The 14,012-nt window shown below is 38.8% G+C and overlaps 1 long non-coding RNA gene across 1 annotated transcript; it reads left to right on the forward strand.

The window, feature by feature from the left end:
- Positions 1-11,078: 11,078 nt before the first annotated feature.
- LOC130996712 (uncharacterized) lies at positions 11,079-13,031 on the forward strand. The gene is made up of 4 exons (XR_009092751.1): positions 11,079-11,365; positions 11,465-11,540; positions 11,965-12,082; positions 12,655-13,031. It is a non-coding gene; the product is annotated as an uncharacterized LOC130996712 (long non-coding RNA).
- The last annotated feature ends 981 nt before the right edge of the window (positions 13,032-14,012 follow it).

Raw genomic sequence — 14,012 nt, forward strand, 5'->3', positions numbered from 1 at the left:
AATTTTTATGGTATCAACCTTATTGTGTTAGCTAGATATCCACCAAGATTGAGCCCAGTTTGACAACGTTTACTACTTTTCAAAAATTGTAACTTTAGGTTGCACAAAAGTGCCAGAAATGGTAGATCGTGGTAAAAACATCATATCTCTCAAACCACTTGGAGTTTTCGACTCTACTTTTTTTTTTAAAATGAAACTAGACTCGAAGATCTTTCTTTCGATATGAGTTTCAAGTCCAGAAGATGTCGGAGTCAGAACAGTTTAAATTTTGAAGTTGAGTCAGTGTAAAAACAGAGCGTGTTTTGTTGATGTCTGATTGTGATGTGCCTTATGTGATTGTGTTGCCTATGTGTTTGAATGAGATTAGACGAACCTTATATGAGAGATAAATCGAGACTTAGAACCATGATTTTCTTGAAACCTATCCTTGAACTTAAGGGTGTGAGATGAGTGGAGAGTTTATATAGAGTTGAGTAAGGAGATAGAATTTGAGATAGAGCATGAGTTAAGGCTTGAGAATTAGTCAATGAGTTTCTAATCGAGATTCATTTTATGACATGAACTTTTGATGATGATGATGATCCCTGAAGACACGAGCAGAACAAGGAAGTAAGTAACTCCACTTTGACGAGATATTTTGAGTAAGGTCTTCAGGTGGGCATTATTTTGAGTATACAATTTAAGAGCTTTTCTAAACTGTTTTAAATGATGATAAATTATGAGATGTTTGATGTTTTGAGATTATGATGATGTTTGAGAATTATTGACTTGCCAATATTTTTATGATGATGTTGAGCTTGTATGTTTACCCTCTACGGATGAGTTGAGATGAGACGATCGGGTCCTAGGCAGTTAGTTGATAACTATCCTGCCAGGGCTAGTGTACACGAAGGTGACTGTGAGCCGTCTTCGGGTCGGCCGGTCACGGTGCTTGAGAAGGAGGCCTACTTCTCAGTACCTTGATGATAATGAAGAGTTGTAGATGTGGTACATACATGTCGAGTACTTGTCTGCAGACACTTAATTATGATGTTTATGGTTAAAACTGCTTGCACATGTTCTTTAATGATATAATACCTGTGTATTGCTGAAATGTGGCAAGTTCAATTTATAGCTCTATGAGCAGCTTTGTTTCCGGCGATATGTCCATTGAGTATTTATGTACTCACGCCCTGCATGTATTTCTAAACGTGCAGGATAAGCGGAGGGGGAGTATGGTGCGGTGCTGGTGGGGAATGTTTCGGGTTGACGTTTTCTTTCTCTATCGTATGTCTGTTTTGTCGATAGAGTTTCGATATGAAGTTATGTTGTATTAAATCTAGCATTTTACTCACGATTATGTGTCTTCATACATATAGTCGGTTCACCTTTTGTTGTCACACTCTGAATATTATGATTCTACATAAAAATTGAGTTACACTTGTTTTGCTTTTCATGTTGAGATTCCCGATATTTATCGAGTTATGACGATGTTGACGGATATACCCTTTTGATGAATTATGATAATCTTTCCTTAGCATGTTTCTTCGTGAGCTTCCGCTGTTGATCTATGTATTCTTTCTATCTTTCCCCTTTCTTTTATTAGTCGTATCGATACTCGGTCCCCGCTATTACTAGTGTCGAAACCGGGCTGCGACAACATGGGTAACGCCAGTATTAGTAATGTTAGCTTTGTTTCTGGTCTTAAACATAATTTGTTGTCCGTGAGTCAATTTTGTGACTGCGGTTTCACAGTGAAGATCAAAAAGGATGAATTCACTGTTAGAAACAATCAGAAGAAGGTGGTTCTGAAAGGATTCAGACAAGGAAGTCTCTACGTCGTCTAATGGGAAGACAGCCCACCAGAAACGTGTCTCATCAGCAAAAGCAGCTCGGAGCTCAACTGGCCGTGGCACAGGAGACTCAACCACCTCAATTTCAAGACGATCAACAAGCTTGCTAAACATCAACTGGTAGAAGGTCTGCCTTCTATTGTGTTCTAGAAGAAGCAAGAATGTGAAGCATGTCAAAGAGGAAAGCAGACAAGGACGACATTCAAGTCAAACTCAGAACACTCCTCTGAAAGAATTCTTCAACTACTTCACATGGATCTGTTTGGCCCAATCTCTCCAAGAAGCTACAACGGTAGGAAGTACACCTTAGTTGTTGTAGATGATTATTCACGATATACTTGGGTTATCTTTCTCTACACCAAGAGAGAGACACTGGAGGAATTGCCAAAGCTGCTGAGAAGACTGAGCGTCGAAAAGAAAGTCAACATCATCACAATCAGATCAGATCGTGGGACTGAGTTCCTCAATACTGTCATTCGTGAGTATTGTGAGGAACAAGGAATCAGTCATCAAACTTCTGCAGCAAGAACTCCTCAACAGAACGGAGTTGCATAAAGAAGAAACAGGTCTTTGAAGAAAGCAGCAAGGACGATGCTAGCCGAATCAAAACTCCCTTTGAAGTTTTGGGCCGAAGCAGTCAACAACGCATGCTACACACAGAATCGATCCTTCCTCACTCAAAGACATGGAAAAACTCCATACGACCTATGGAAGAAAAGGAAGCCTTCAATTGCATATTTTCATGCTTTCGGTTCTAGGTGTTTCATCCATAACAATGATAAGAAGAGGTTGAACACTTTTGATAGCAAGGCTGATCTAGGAATCTTTCTTGGATACTCTGGAATAGAACGATCCAGCAAAGCTTATCGAGTGTTTAATTCTCAAACTCTTTGTGTTGAAAAAACACCACATGTTGTCTTTGATGAGTCTACAGATGATTTCAGGGAACAAGAAACTGAAAGATGTGTTGAGAACACTGAAGTTTCCAAGACTGAAATCAAGAACACCGAGCCTTCTACTGTCCTGGTGTGGGGACCAGGAAAAGATGAAGATACTGAGAAGCTTCAGTATCAGAAGATCAGCCAAAGGTCTGAAGCTCAGACTGGAGCCAATGCAGATGGCATCAGTCAAGGGGGAACTCCAGTTGCTGAAGAAGTTTGCTGACATCATGACCAACAAATTCCAGATGTCCATGATGGGAGAAATGAATTTCTTTCTAGGATTGCAAGTCAAGTAGACCAGCGAAGGAATACTGATCAATCAGTCCAAGTATGCCAAGGAACTGATAGCCAAGTTCGGCATTCAGCACATGAAATCAGTTAAGATCCCAATGAATACAAACTGGAAAGTTGATCCAGGATCAGAATGGAAATCTGTATCTTAAACCAAGTACAGAGAAATCATTGGATCATTGCTGTATTTGACTGCGAGCAGACCAGATATCGCATATGCAGTCGGGGTTTGTGCAAGATATCAGTCAGATCCAAAGGAAGCTCATTTGGATGCAGCAAAGCGAATTCTGCGATATCTCAAAGGCACACCCAATTTGGGATTGTGGTACCCAGCAGACGACGACTGCAAGCTCACCGGATATTCAGACTCAGATTTTGCTGGATGTAAAATTGATCACAAATCAACCTCCAGAACCTGTCAATTCCTAGGAAACAAGCTCATCTCATGGTTTTTAAAGAAGCAGACTTCAGTCGCCACCTCCACAACTGAAGCTGAATATGTTGCTGCCGGAAGCTGCTGTTCACAACTCCTATGGTTAGTCCAACAGTTGAAGGACTATGGGATAGACGAAAAGGAAGTCCCAATCTATTGCGACAGCTCCAGTGCTATTGCAATCTCCCACAATCCAGTTCATCACACCAGAGTCAAGCATATTGCTATTCGACATCACTTTATTCGTGATCACGTTGAAAAGAAGGACATCTCTATTGAATGGATTCCGACCGCAGTTCAGAGAGCAGACTTGCTGACCAAAGCTCTTCTAGAAGAAAGGTTCAACGATCTGTGTGGAAGGATCGGCCTCATCAACCCAGAAGAGTGATGTTGTGTTTGAAAATCTTCTCAAACAGTCATGCTGACTAGTGGTCAACCAATTGTTGTTCTACGACCGCTGATGTGGAAAGCAATGAAGACAAGCTCTCATCTGAAGAGAAGTCATCTTGATAAATCAACCAGGATTAAGTGGTATCGACTGACTACAATGATCAGTCGATCAGTAAGTATTTTTAAACTTACTACTTAAAATCAGTTATATCAGTTAAGAGTGTTGTGTTTTAGTTCAAAATTTTTCTCTAACTGATCAGTTTCTTTCAAAATCTTTAACTGATTGTTGGAAAATGGAATATCCGAGAAGGACAAGTATTTTTAAAAGGGGAAATTCGTATTTGATTGAACTTGTCCTGATCTTTTCTAAAAATCTTTCTAACCTTGTGCCTCTGTGATCAAATTTCTTGAGAACCTCATTGACATGACATAATGCAATGATATCTCTCACCTTTTGAAGCTTCCGTCCTCTGCAGTGACGGCGGACGTGAATTTTTTACTTCAAAAACATTTTAGGCACAGTTTTCGAAAAACTTTTCATCTTCTTACTTGGTAAATTTGTCTATTTATACCATGATGTCTTCACATATTTTCTTCATCAACTAACAACTTTCCACAGCCTTCACTGTGAGAAAAATTTCCAATCTTTCCAAAGTTGCAGAGAAAATTTGTTCCGACGAAAGGAGAAATCAATGACTGCAAAGTCATGGAGTGGGAGAATGACGCTCACATAGTTGGTCTTCACCGGACCCTTCCACTGGATCTCAACGTCTCTCCGACGTCAATGTTTGCTCTACCCTCACTTGTATCCAGCGAAGCGAGTGTCTTCCATCCTCATGCCCGGACCATATGGTTTGAAATACATGTCTCAAGAAGATGGATTTCACATGTTTCTCAGGCAAGTTTCTCACCTTTTTGTGAAGCTTCCATGTGGTGCAACAGCAATGAGCAGGAGCTCATTGTCAGCCGGCCCAACCCACTGCACAAGGTCTTCTCCTCATGGGCCTAGTGCTGGGTCATCGATAGTGGTTGTCCTCACGATTGGCACTGATTCGATTCTTCATCCTCACTTTCACTCTCTACATGTATGACAAGTCGCGCTTTGATCTAATTCTTTCATCAAAGGCTCGTCATGCATTTCCTTCATTTCTTCTCCCCCTCCTCTCGAACTCCTCTTTCCCATCCTTCCTTGTCTCTCTACCTCTCCCCTCGGACTGTATGCATAGCCGCATCTCTTGAATATCTCCAAGATGCTATGCATACTTTCCTTTCCTTCACTTTGCTCGTCTCCATCTCTCCGTCTCCTTCACTTCTCCGTCTCCCTTCTCATCTCTCTACCTCTCCACTGGCGTCCTCCTCCTTCTACATCTCGGGACCATTCCTCTTCTCAAGCCCTCCCACAAATGCTTGAGAATCGGAGTTGAAGTCCCATCCGATCATAGCTTCCATCATCAGCTCTCTTTTTGATGTTGGCAAAAAGGGGGAAAGTCAGAAGTCAGAGAGAAACCTTCATTCTCTAAGGTTTTTCCTGCATCTTCTTTCTTGACTGAAGATGGGATAGCAAAAGGATCACCAGAAGTTGTAAGGATGACGTTCCAGTAAAGACCTCAAATCAACGGAAAACAAGTGAGAGTGGAACAAGCTTAGGAACACGAAGACAGAAGATGAAGATCAAGAAGTTCAAGACGCAGTGATGCAGACTGTTGGAGTCCATGGGTTTCCCATGATGTTTTTGTTTTTCTTTTTTACTCCAATGTAAGTCTTGCTCTGTACCTCGGCTGATGGCTTATCAGTCTCACTTTTAATGAAAAGAACTTCTTTTTTATCTCAACCTGAAGACAATGACTCTTTGTCCAGGCTCTAATTAATGTTTTACTGTCTTCTCCTTGTTCTGTTTTAGAACTGTTGCGTTCTTGACTCTAAGTACAAGTTTATAGGTTCTATTGTTAAGGGGGAATTGTATTCACCCAGTTTTAGAACTTGTGCTCTGAGTTCAGTCTTTTTGTTTGTCTAGAACTGCTGTATGGTTTTGGCATCATCAAAAAGGGGGAAATTGTTGGGAACTTTGTGGAATATCCTAATCATTGTTTTGATGATACCAAAATCCATAGGTCTTAATTGTAATAGACTAGAACTGTTTGAACTCAAGTGTTAGAGTTCGTTTCTAGTTTAGCTTGCGGTTCTGAAGACTGAAGGACGAAGGACTGAAGATACCAACTGAAGTATCAGTTGAAGAATCAGTTCGGAACTGATTACTTAATGCGTGCCGCGTGGACTCAACGGACTGATACTAAACTCAAGTATCAGTTTAAACATTCTTCCTCGGACTGAACTTCCAACGTTCAAAGGAAGCCACGTAATCCAAAAAAGGACAGCCGCATTAAATGCAGAGATCTCAGGATCATCCCTCTTTATAGAGGTCATTCCTATTTGGTGGCTACTTTATCAGAGACGTCACATCTCCTGCTCTTCAAGATAGCCGTTCCCACCAAACAAGGAACCTCGAAGATTGAAGCCTCAGCCTAAATTCGAAATGCTCTCCAACGGAAGAAATCTTGAAGACGTTCTCCACCTACTAGGGCTGGGAATTTCGGGATCGGGTATCGGGTACCCGATTACCTGACCCAAAAAAATCGGGTATCGGGTACCCAATACCCAAAAAAATCGGGTTCGGGTTCGGGTTCGGGATCAGGTATTTAGGGTGTTAGAAAATTGGGTATCGGGTATACCCGATCGGGTATCGGGTATACCCGAAATACCCGAATTAATTAATTTAATATATTTTGAATTATTTTAAATTATTTAATATATTGGCACAACTGTAATCCAATCCCAGCCCTATTTCCCTTGAATCCCTTCGGCCCTTCCAATTTCGCAAATCCCAAATCCCAAATTTCCAATCCCAGCTCGCCCGGCTGCCCCCACTCCACAATCGTTTCCATTTCCGGCGACCTAGCGGCGCCCCTTGCCCGCCCGCAGTCGCCGTTGTCCTCGGCCGTCGCCGTCGTTCACAGACCACCAGTCCCACCGCGACCCTCGCACAGTCGCGCCGCCGTGCCGCCAGTGGAGCCCCGCAGCATCTTGCTGCCCCCGCCAGCCGCGACCTCGCCCAGCCCCCCCAGCCGCTTGTTCCGCCGCCGAGCTTGTCTACGCCTTTTCTTATTCTTCTTCTTCTTCTTCTTCTTCTTCTTCTTTTTCTTCTTTTTTTAAATATAGATTTTCTATGTTAATGTTGAATTTGCTGCTTTGAATTTCGTCATTGTCTCATTGAATTGGAATTGATTTGTATGATTTTCTTGATCTGTATGAATTTCGATTGAATTTAATGATTTGCCTCATTTGAATTTGCTGCCCTGCTGCTGCTTTGAATTGGCTCGGTTTAGGGAAATGGCGTAAAAACTATCGGGTATTAGGGTACCCAATTTCGTTTTCGGGGTCGGGGTCGGGTATAGGGTTTAGGGGATTTTCGGGTTCGGGTACCCGATTTTTTCGGGTAGGGTACCCGAACCCGACCCGATTCCCAGCCCTACCGCCAACGGATCTATTCAAGACCTCTCCTATAAATAGCATTCGAGGATCACTTCAATCTTCACCGATTCAACGACATAAGCTGAAACTCTGCCAAAATAGTTTCTCAGCCAAAAGCTTAACCTCCCCAAAGCTTGAATCGAAGAAGAGAATTCCAAAGCCAAAAATCAGTCACTACTGATTACACACATTCTCTTAGACCCTAGGCAAACCTCTGTTTACCCAGAAGCCTAGGTCAAACTTGCTCCAAAGAACTTGTTCTTTGAAGTATAGTTGGCAAGTTTTCAAACCTCCTTTCGAGAGAAAGAGTCGAGTGTTTGAGTGTTTAGAAGTTCAGGAAGGTACTCTGACTCCGTGAGATCTTAGCACGGGTTGTGCTAGGAGTGAGAAATCCGACACGAGTGAAGTATGGGTACTGAAGAGTGGAATCTTCAGTGGTACGGTTGTGTGCACCCGGCAAGCACACGGTTCGGTTTGCAGTGCACCAGTTAAGCACTTGCGGAGTGGATTGTTGGTCTGATCAATCGACCGTGGATGTAGGAAGTATTTTCCGAACCACGTAAATTTTTTTGTGTTATTTACAGCTTTCAGTTTTACCTTCTTACTTGTGTTGTTTCATTTGATAAACTGAATACTGAATAACTGCAAAGAGAAACATAAGACTAACAACGTGCTCAACCGAGGTTATTACGAAACAAAGTTATTTTCGCTGCGTATGATATCAGTTTGACTGATCTATCCTCTGATAGTCAGGAAGAGTGTTATCATCTCTGTTTTAACAAACTCGATGGAAGCCCTTACGTGCATCAGTTAAGTTCCAGTAACTTAACTGATAACTCTTTACTGAAGAGTTTTCAGTATCAATCGTTAACAGGTGTCAGAGTTTGCTTGTAAAGTTTCGTTTTGATCTCTATCTTGAGATCCCTCTGTTTTTAGGGGAGAAAAATAGCCTATTGGTGTATTCCCCCCCCCCCATACACCTATTCGAGACTCTCCGGACCTAACACTCTCAAAGGAAAGCTTGCTAACCTTTTCCCAAGCTTTCTGTATTTTCTAATGTTGCGGGTAATTTGTTGGATTTGAGTGATGTTGCATAGGCACACCCAAATGATGATACAATGAAGGTAGGTAGTATTAGTATGTCAAATTGTGAAATATCCTCTTTGTAACTACAACACATTTACAAAGTTGAGCATTGTTCTAGTGTTGTATATGATACATACTTTTGGTGCATTACTAGGGATAATTGTCTGTTCATGTCGCTCTAAATTATGAAATATGAAATCAATAGATGCATTCGACAAATGCAGAAACAACGGGGGTTATAGGTATTACCTCAACGTAGAGAGTTTAAGAGTTTATTTTGCCAAATACTTTGAAGAAGCTTATAAGCTCCTAAACAGTTTACAAGCTACTTTAAAGAGCTTATAAGATCCTAGCTCAGCCAAACACTGGTTGAAGCCTATTGCCTATAAATACATGAACTATACCTAAATTTTGGGTTTTAATCAGATTTATTTTTTTGGTTAAAAATACATAAACTTTTAATTTTTTGGAATTTAACTTGAGTCAAAAAGTTCATTCGCAAATAACTTGATTGTTTGCAGTCTGGTGGACAATTCGAAGGTACCATTGAAAACCTTTTGGTGATAACTATCTAATGATAAGGGTTTCGGTCACCTAAAGTGGTCGAAAAAAAGAAAAAAAAATATAGACTTTCATGAAATTAACTTTCATGTCATTTTTCACCTAATTCCGATGATCAAAATCCAATAATATAACTATCATTAGAAAGATAATGTCAAATATTTTTCAATGATGCCTTCAGATTGCCAATCGAATTCTAGACAATCAAGATATAATCAACAAATTTTAAACTCAGGTCAAATTTAAAAAAAATAAAAATTATATATGTATTTTTTGAAATCATCCTTTCACACACACACACATATATGTGGTTGTGTGTATGCATAGATTGTATGTATTACGAAAATTAGTGATTGACATTTATTCAATGGCATGGCTCATAAGCATATTTGCGTAGATTTATGCATATATATATATATAGGGTTGGGTTCCTGTAGTATCCAAGCTTATAATAGATCCGTAGGTCCAAATCTAGACCACACATTTATGACATGTGGCGCATCAAGATGGTGACACGTGGCAAGAAGCTTCCAAGTATTTCAAGGTAAAATCTGGAGAGGGGTAAAATTGGAATGTAATTTTCGGATTTAATAATTAAAAAAAAAATTAGATTTTCTCAAAATAGATACAGTATATTTTAGATGCATAAAGTATAATACGAAAATGCATGAAGGTTCATATAAAAATGCATAAAGTTTCATATAAAAATGCATAAGATTTCACCCCACCCCACCCCACCCCCACCCCCTCACACCCTTGAACCCCACCCCACCCACCCCCCCACCCCTGAACCCCACCCCCACCCACCCCCACCCCCACCCACCCCCCCCACCCCACCCCCACAATTTTTTTTAAACTGATTTTCTGACCACTGACCCACCCCTACCCCCCCCCACCCCCCCCCAAATTTTTATTTTTTATTTTTTATTTTTTATTTTCTCAAAAACTGATTTTCTGACAACTGACCCCCTCACCCACCCACCCCCACCCACCCCACCCCGCAATTTTTTTTAAAAAAAACTCATTTTTGCATGCATTAAAAAATTACATGTTTTACATGCATATACTTTCGCACAGAAATGCATATACTTTAACACAAAAATGCATTACATTTTTTGAAAAAATATAATTTTTTTTGGGCTGGAGGGTGGGTGGGGGGTCAGCGGTCTGAAAATCAGTTTTTGAAAAAAAATTTAAAAAAAATTGGGGGGGGGGAGGGGTGGGTGGGTGGGGGGTGCGGGGGGGTGGGTGGGTCAGCGACTCAATCAGTTTTGAAAAAAAAAAATTGGAGGGGGGGTTGGGTGGGGGGTTGGGGGGGGTCAGTGGGCAGAAAATCAGTTTAAAAAAAAATTGGGTGGGGGGTGGGGGGTGGGGTGGGGGTGGGGCAGGGGTGGGGTGGCGAAAATACCAGATTTATTAAAATGAAATGCATTTTTTGTATAATTTAATGCATTTTTATGTAAAATCTTTATGCACTTTTGTTTGATTTTGTATGCATGTGAAACATGACTATTTTGGGGGGTGGTAATGGGGAGGGTTGGGGGGTGGTGTGGGGTGGGTTGGGGGTGGTGTGGGGTGGGGTGGTGAAAATACCAAAACTGTAAAAATTAAATGCATTTTTCTGTTCAAAGTTATGCATTTCATGTGAAAACTTTATGCATCTTTGTGTGAAACTATATGCATCTAAAATATATCTATTTTGAGAAAATCTAAAAAAAATATATATTTTTTTAATTATTAAATCCGAAAATTACATTCCAATTTTACCCCTCTCCAGATTTTGCCTTGAAATACCTTGCCAAGTGTCACCATCTTGATGCGCCACATGTCATAAATGTGTGGTCAAGATTTGGACCTACGGATCTATTATAAGCATTGGATACTACATGATCTCATTCCTATATATATATATATAAATATATATATATATAGGGTCAAGTTAAACAAAGAAATACCCTATGTATAGAGAATAGAGAATAAATCTTGGCCCTTAAAACCGCTTAATCGTGCGGTTTAAAATAAATCCGCTGCCCAATTTTAATTACCACAAATATTGTTCGAAATTACATTTTAAATAGAATAAGGGCATTTTGGTATCTGTGCAAATCATTAAAAACTGCAACCACCGGATTTTACTCTCATTTACCGCATTTCATCCCCCCCAACATTTACTGTCAACCTAATCGATTCAAAATCCGATTTGAGGTTCCGAGGAGATTTCGACGCAACAAATCCAATTGAAGGTGGGTAATCGTCCGATTTGAGGTTCCAAGGAGATTTCGACGCAACAAATCCGATTGAAGGTGGGTAATCGTTTGAAGTTTCGATTTTTCACCAAACAAATCAATTCAAAATCTTATGGTTCAATAACTTTTGTTTTGTTATTTCGATTTCAATGTCAGAATCGTCGGCGACTTGTTCGTAAAGGGTTAGGTTTTGAAGATCTGCTGAAATCGAACGGACCAACTTCGATTGCAGGTAGCTATTCGTTTCAAGTTCTGATTTTTCACAAAACAAATCAGTGCTTTTTTTCGATTTTTGTTTGCCTTTCCATGGAATTAATTTAGGTAATATTGCTTCGAATATGATGTTTTGAACAACTGATTGTTGTTGACGATGAAGAAATTTTTTGTAAAATTGCAATTCGAGATTATGAGATTTCAGATATTGGGCTTTCAATTTTTTGAATATAATTTCAGTTTTTCAATTTCTTGAAGATATGGGTTTATGAAATATAAGTGTATTATAAAATTTGTGGTTTTGATTTTGAGGCTTTGGATGTCGATTTAAAGCATGATTGGATTTTGTTTAAAGTATTTGGGGTGTTGGTTGATATGTACAAATGCAGAAGAAAAAAAACGGTCATCGTTTCAATCGTCGGCATCTGCGACGAACGCGGAAGTCGCTCGCTGACTTTACGTGACGGGCTTGTCGAAGCACACGACTGCTGCCGCTGCTGGTTCGAGCGCGCATCCTGGCACCGCAGCACCCCGTGCTTGCTGCCCATCTCGCCGATCAAGGTGAGGATTTCAGTTGGCATTTTTTTTTTTTGGCACTTTTATGGAATTATAATTCAGGGCAAATCAACCACATGAACAAGTTTAAATTGAATTTACTTTGACAACTTAGTTAAATGCGAACTACACAATATATGTTTGTTGAAAGTTCAAAACCGAAATCATAAGACCTCATTTCCAACTTCAATATACTCTGGTTTTGATTGCATATTCGTTTTGGGTTTGTAGAACAATCAATAATATTCTATTAATGATCTCCAAATTTTCCACTGTAATAATCAAATGTTGTTTCGTTGAATTCTTTTAAATTTGTTGGAAAAAGAAGGTTTCACCAATATATCAGTTCATAAAACTTTGAGTTGTTGCTTTACCACCCGTTCGAAATATTTGTCGGATTGTTCAATTCATTCTCCATGTTTGTTCAAAATGTTTATTGCGAAATTATTATTTGATAAACATCTTATTTGTTTTTTTGTCATGTGTTCTAAATATTTCTTTGGTTGTTCAATTTGTTCTCCATATTTGTTCAAAATATATTTTGCGAAATTATTATTTGATAGACTTCCTATTGCGAGATATCATTGTCGTCATCCGATCCGAGCCCCAAGACGTTGGAAACATACTGAAGGCAGATGAACGGCTGATGCTGGTGGTGGAGCACGCAAGCGGAGCAGATCGCGGATAATACGCCCAGGTGAGGGATGCAGTGGACGAGGATCGGGGCTAACAAACAAAATGCATAATTCCCGATCCGCCATGAAAGTGGGTTTTCTGGCATAGTTCAAGATTTTCGAGAATGAGGAATGATTGTGAGAGTAGGAGGATGAAGAAAGATGCCTTTTTCTTTTCCATTTTTCTATTTTATTTTATAAATTTATTTTATTAATTTGTGAACAAATTTTCTATAGTTGATAGAGACGAATGAAGAGATTTTTCATAAGTATGATTTTTATTTGGCTGTTTATTTAAAAATTTGTTTTTTTTTTTCATTGAAAAAAATATGTTCTGTTAATTTTGAAATTGTGGTTTGTTCATCTATAAATTATGTTATGTTCATTGAAAATTAGAGTGCGTGTTCATTGATAAGATATAATTATTCGTTACGTATTATATTCCTGAATACTACTATTGATATCTAATTGAAAATTGTAAAAATATTTAACATATAACATTTCGAACAAGCTTAAAAAAAATACGAACATCTAAATAAAATATTCGAATTTTTTTTTACTGACATTAAATACTCTGTGATTATTCATTACATATGACATTCATGAATAATATGATCTTATTCATCTTAATGTTTTTAATATTCACAATTCTTGAATAATATTATCTTGCTGATATAAAATATTTAACATAAAGCATTTCGAACAAGCATTAAAACATTATGAACATAAAAATATTTTTGAATTTTTCTTGCTGACATAAAATATTTAACATAGAACTTTTTGAACAAGCATAATAAAATTACGAACACCTGAATAAAAATATTTGAATTTTTCTTACTGACAATTCCTACCAACATAAAATGAATTATATTCAAAGTGAGACTTGATATTATGTTACATTATATAGGTATCTCTCAAATTGAAATATTCATTCCAAAATCACAATCATAAATAACTGAAAAAGTTCCCAATGGGATCGAACTTCAATACCGTATAAACCACATGGACTTTTTCATAATCCTGCATTTCATTCACAATGGCGAATCAGATAAGGTTAATGTGAATCAACGAGTTAGATACAGAGCAAATTCTAGATCTCCATAAAATCAACTAATAAACAGTCGAAATAATATACGGATAATCCGACTAATAAATCGACAGAAAATGGCGATCTAGCTGTATACACATCAAAAAATCCACAAAATAAAATGAAAAAAAAATAAACAAATCATTGAAGCTAAACATGAAAAGAGTTCCTAACA

The sequence above is a fragment of the Salvia miltiorrhiza genome, chromosome 8 (genome assembly GCF_028751815.1).
Source record: "Salvia miltiorrhiza cultivar Shanhuang (shh) chromosome 8, IMPLAD_Smil_shh, whole genome shotgun sequence".
In the NCBI taxonomy this organism is placed as follows: Eukaryota; Viridiplantae; Streptophyta; class Magnoliopsida; order Lamiales; family Lamiaceae; genus Salvia; species Salvia miltiorrhiza.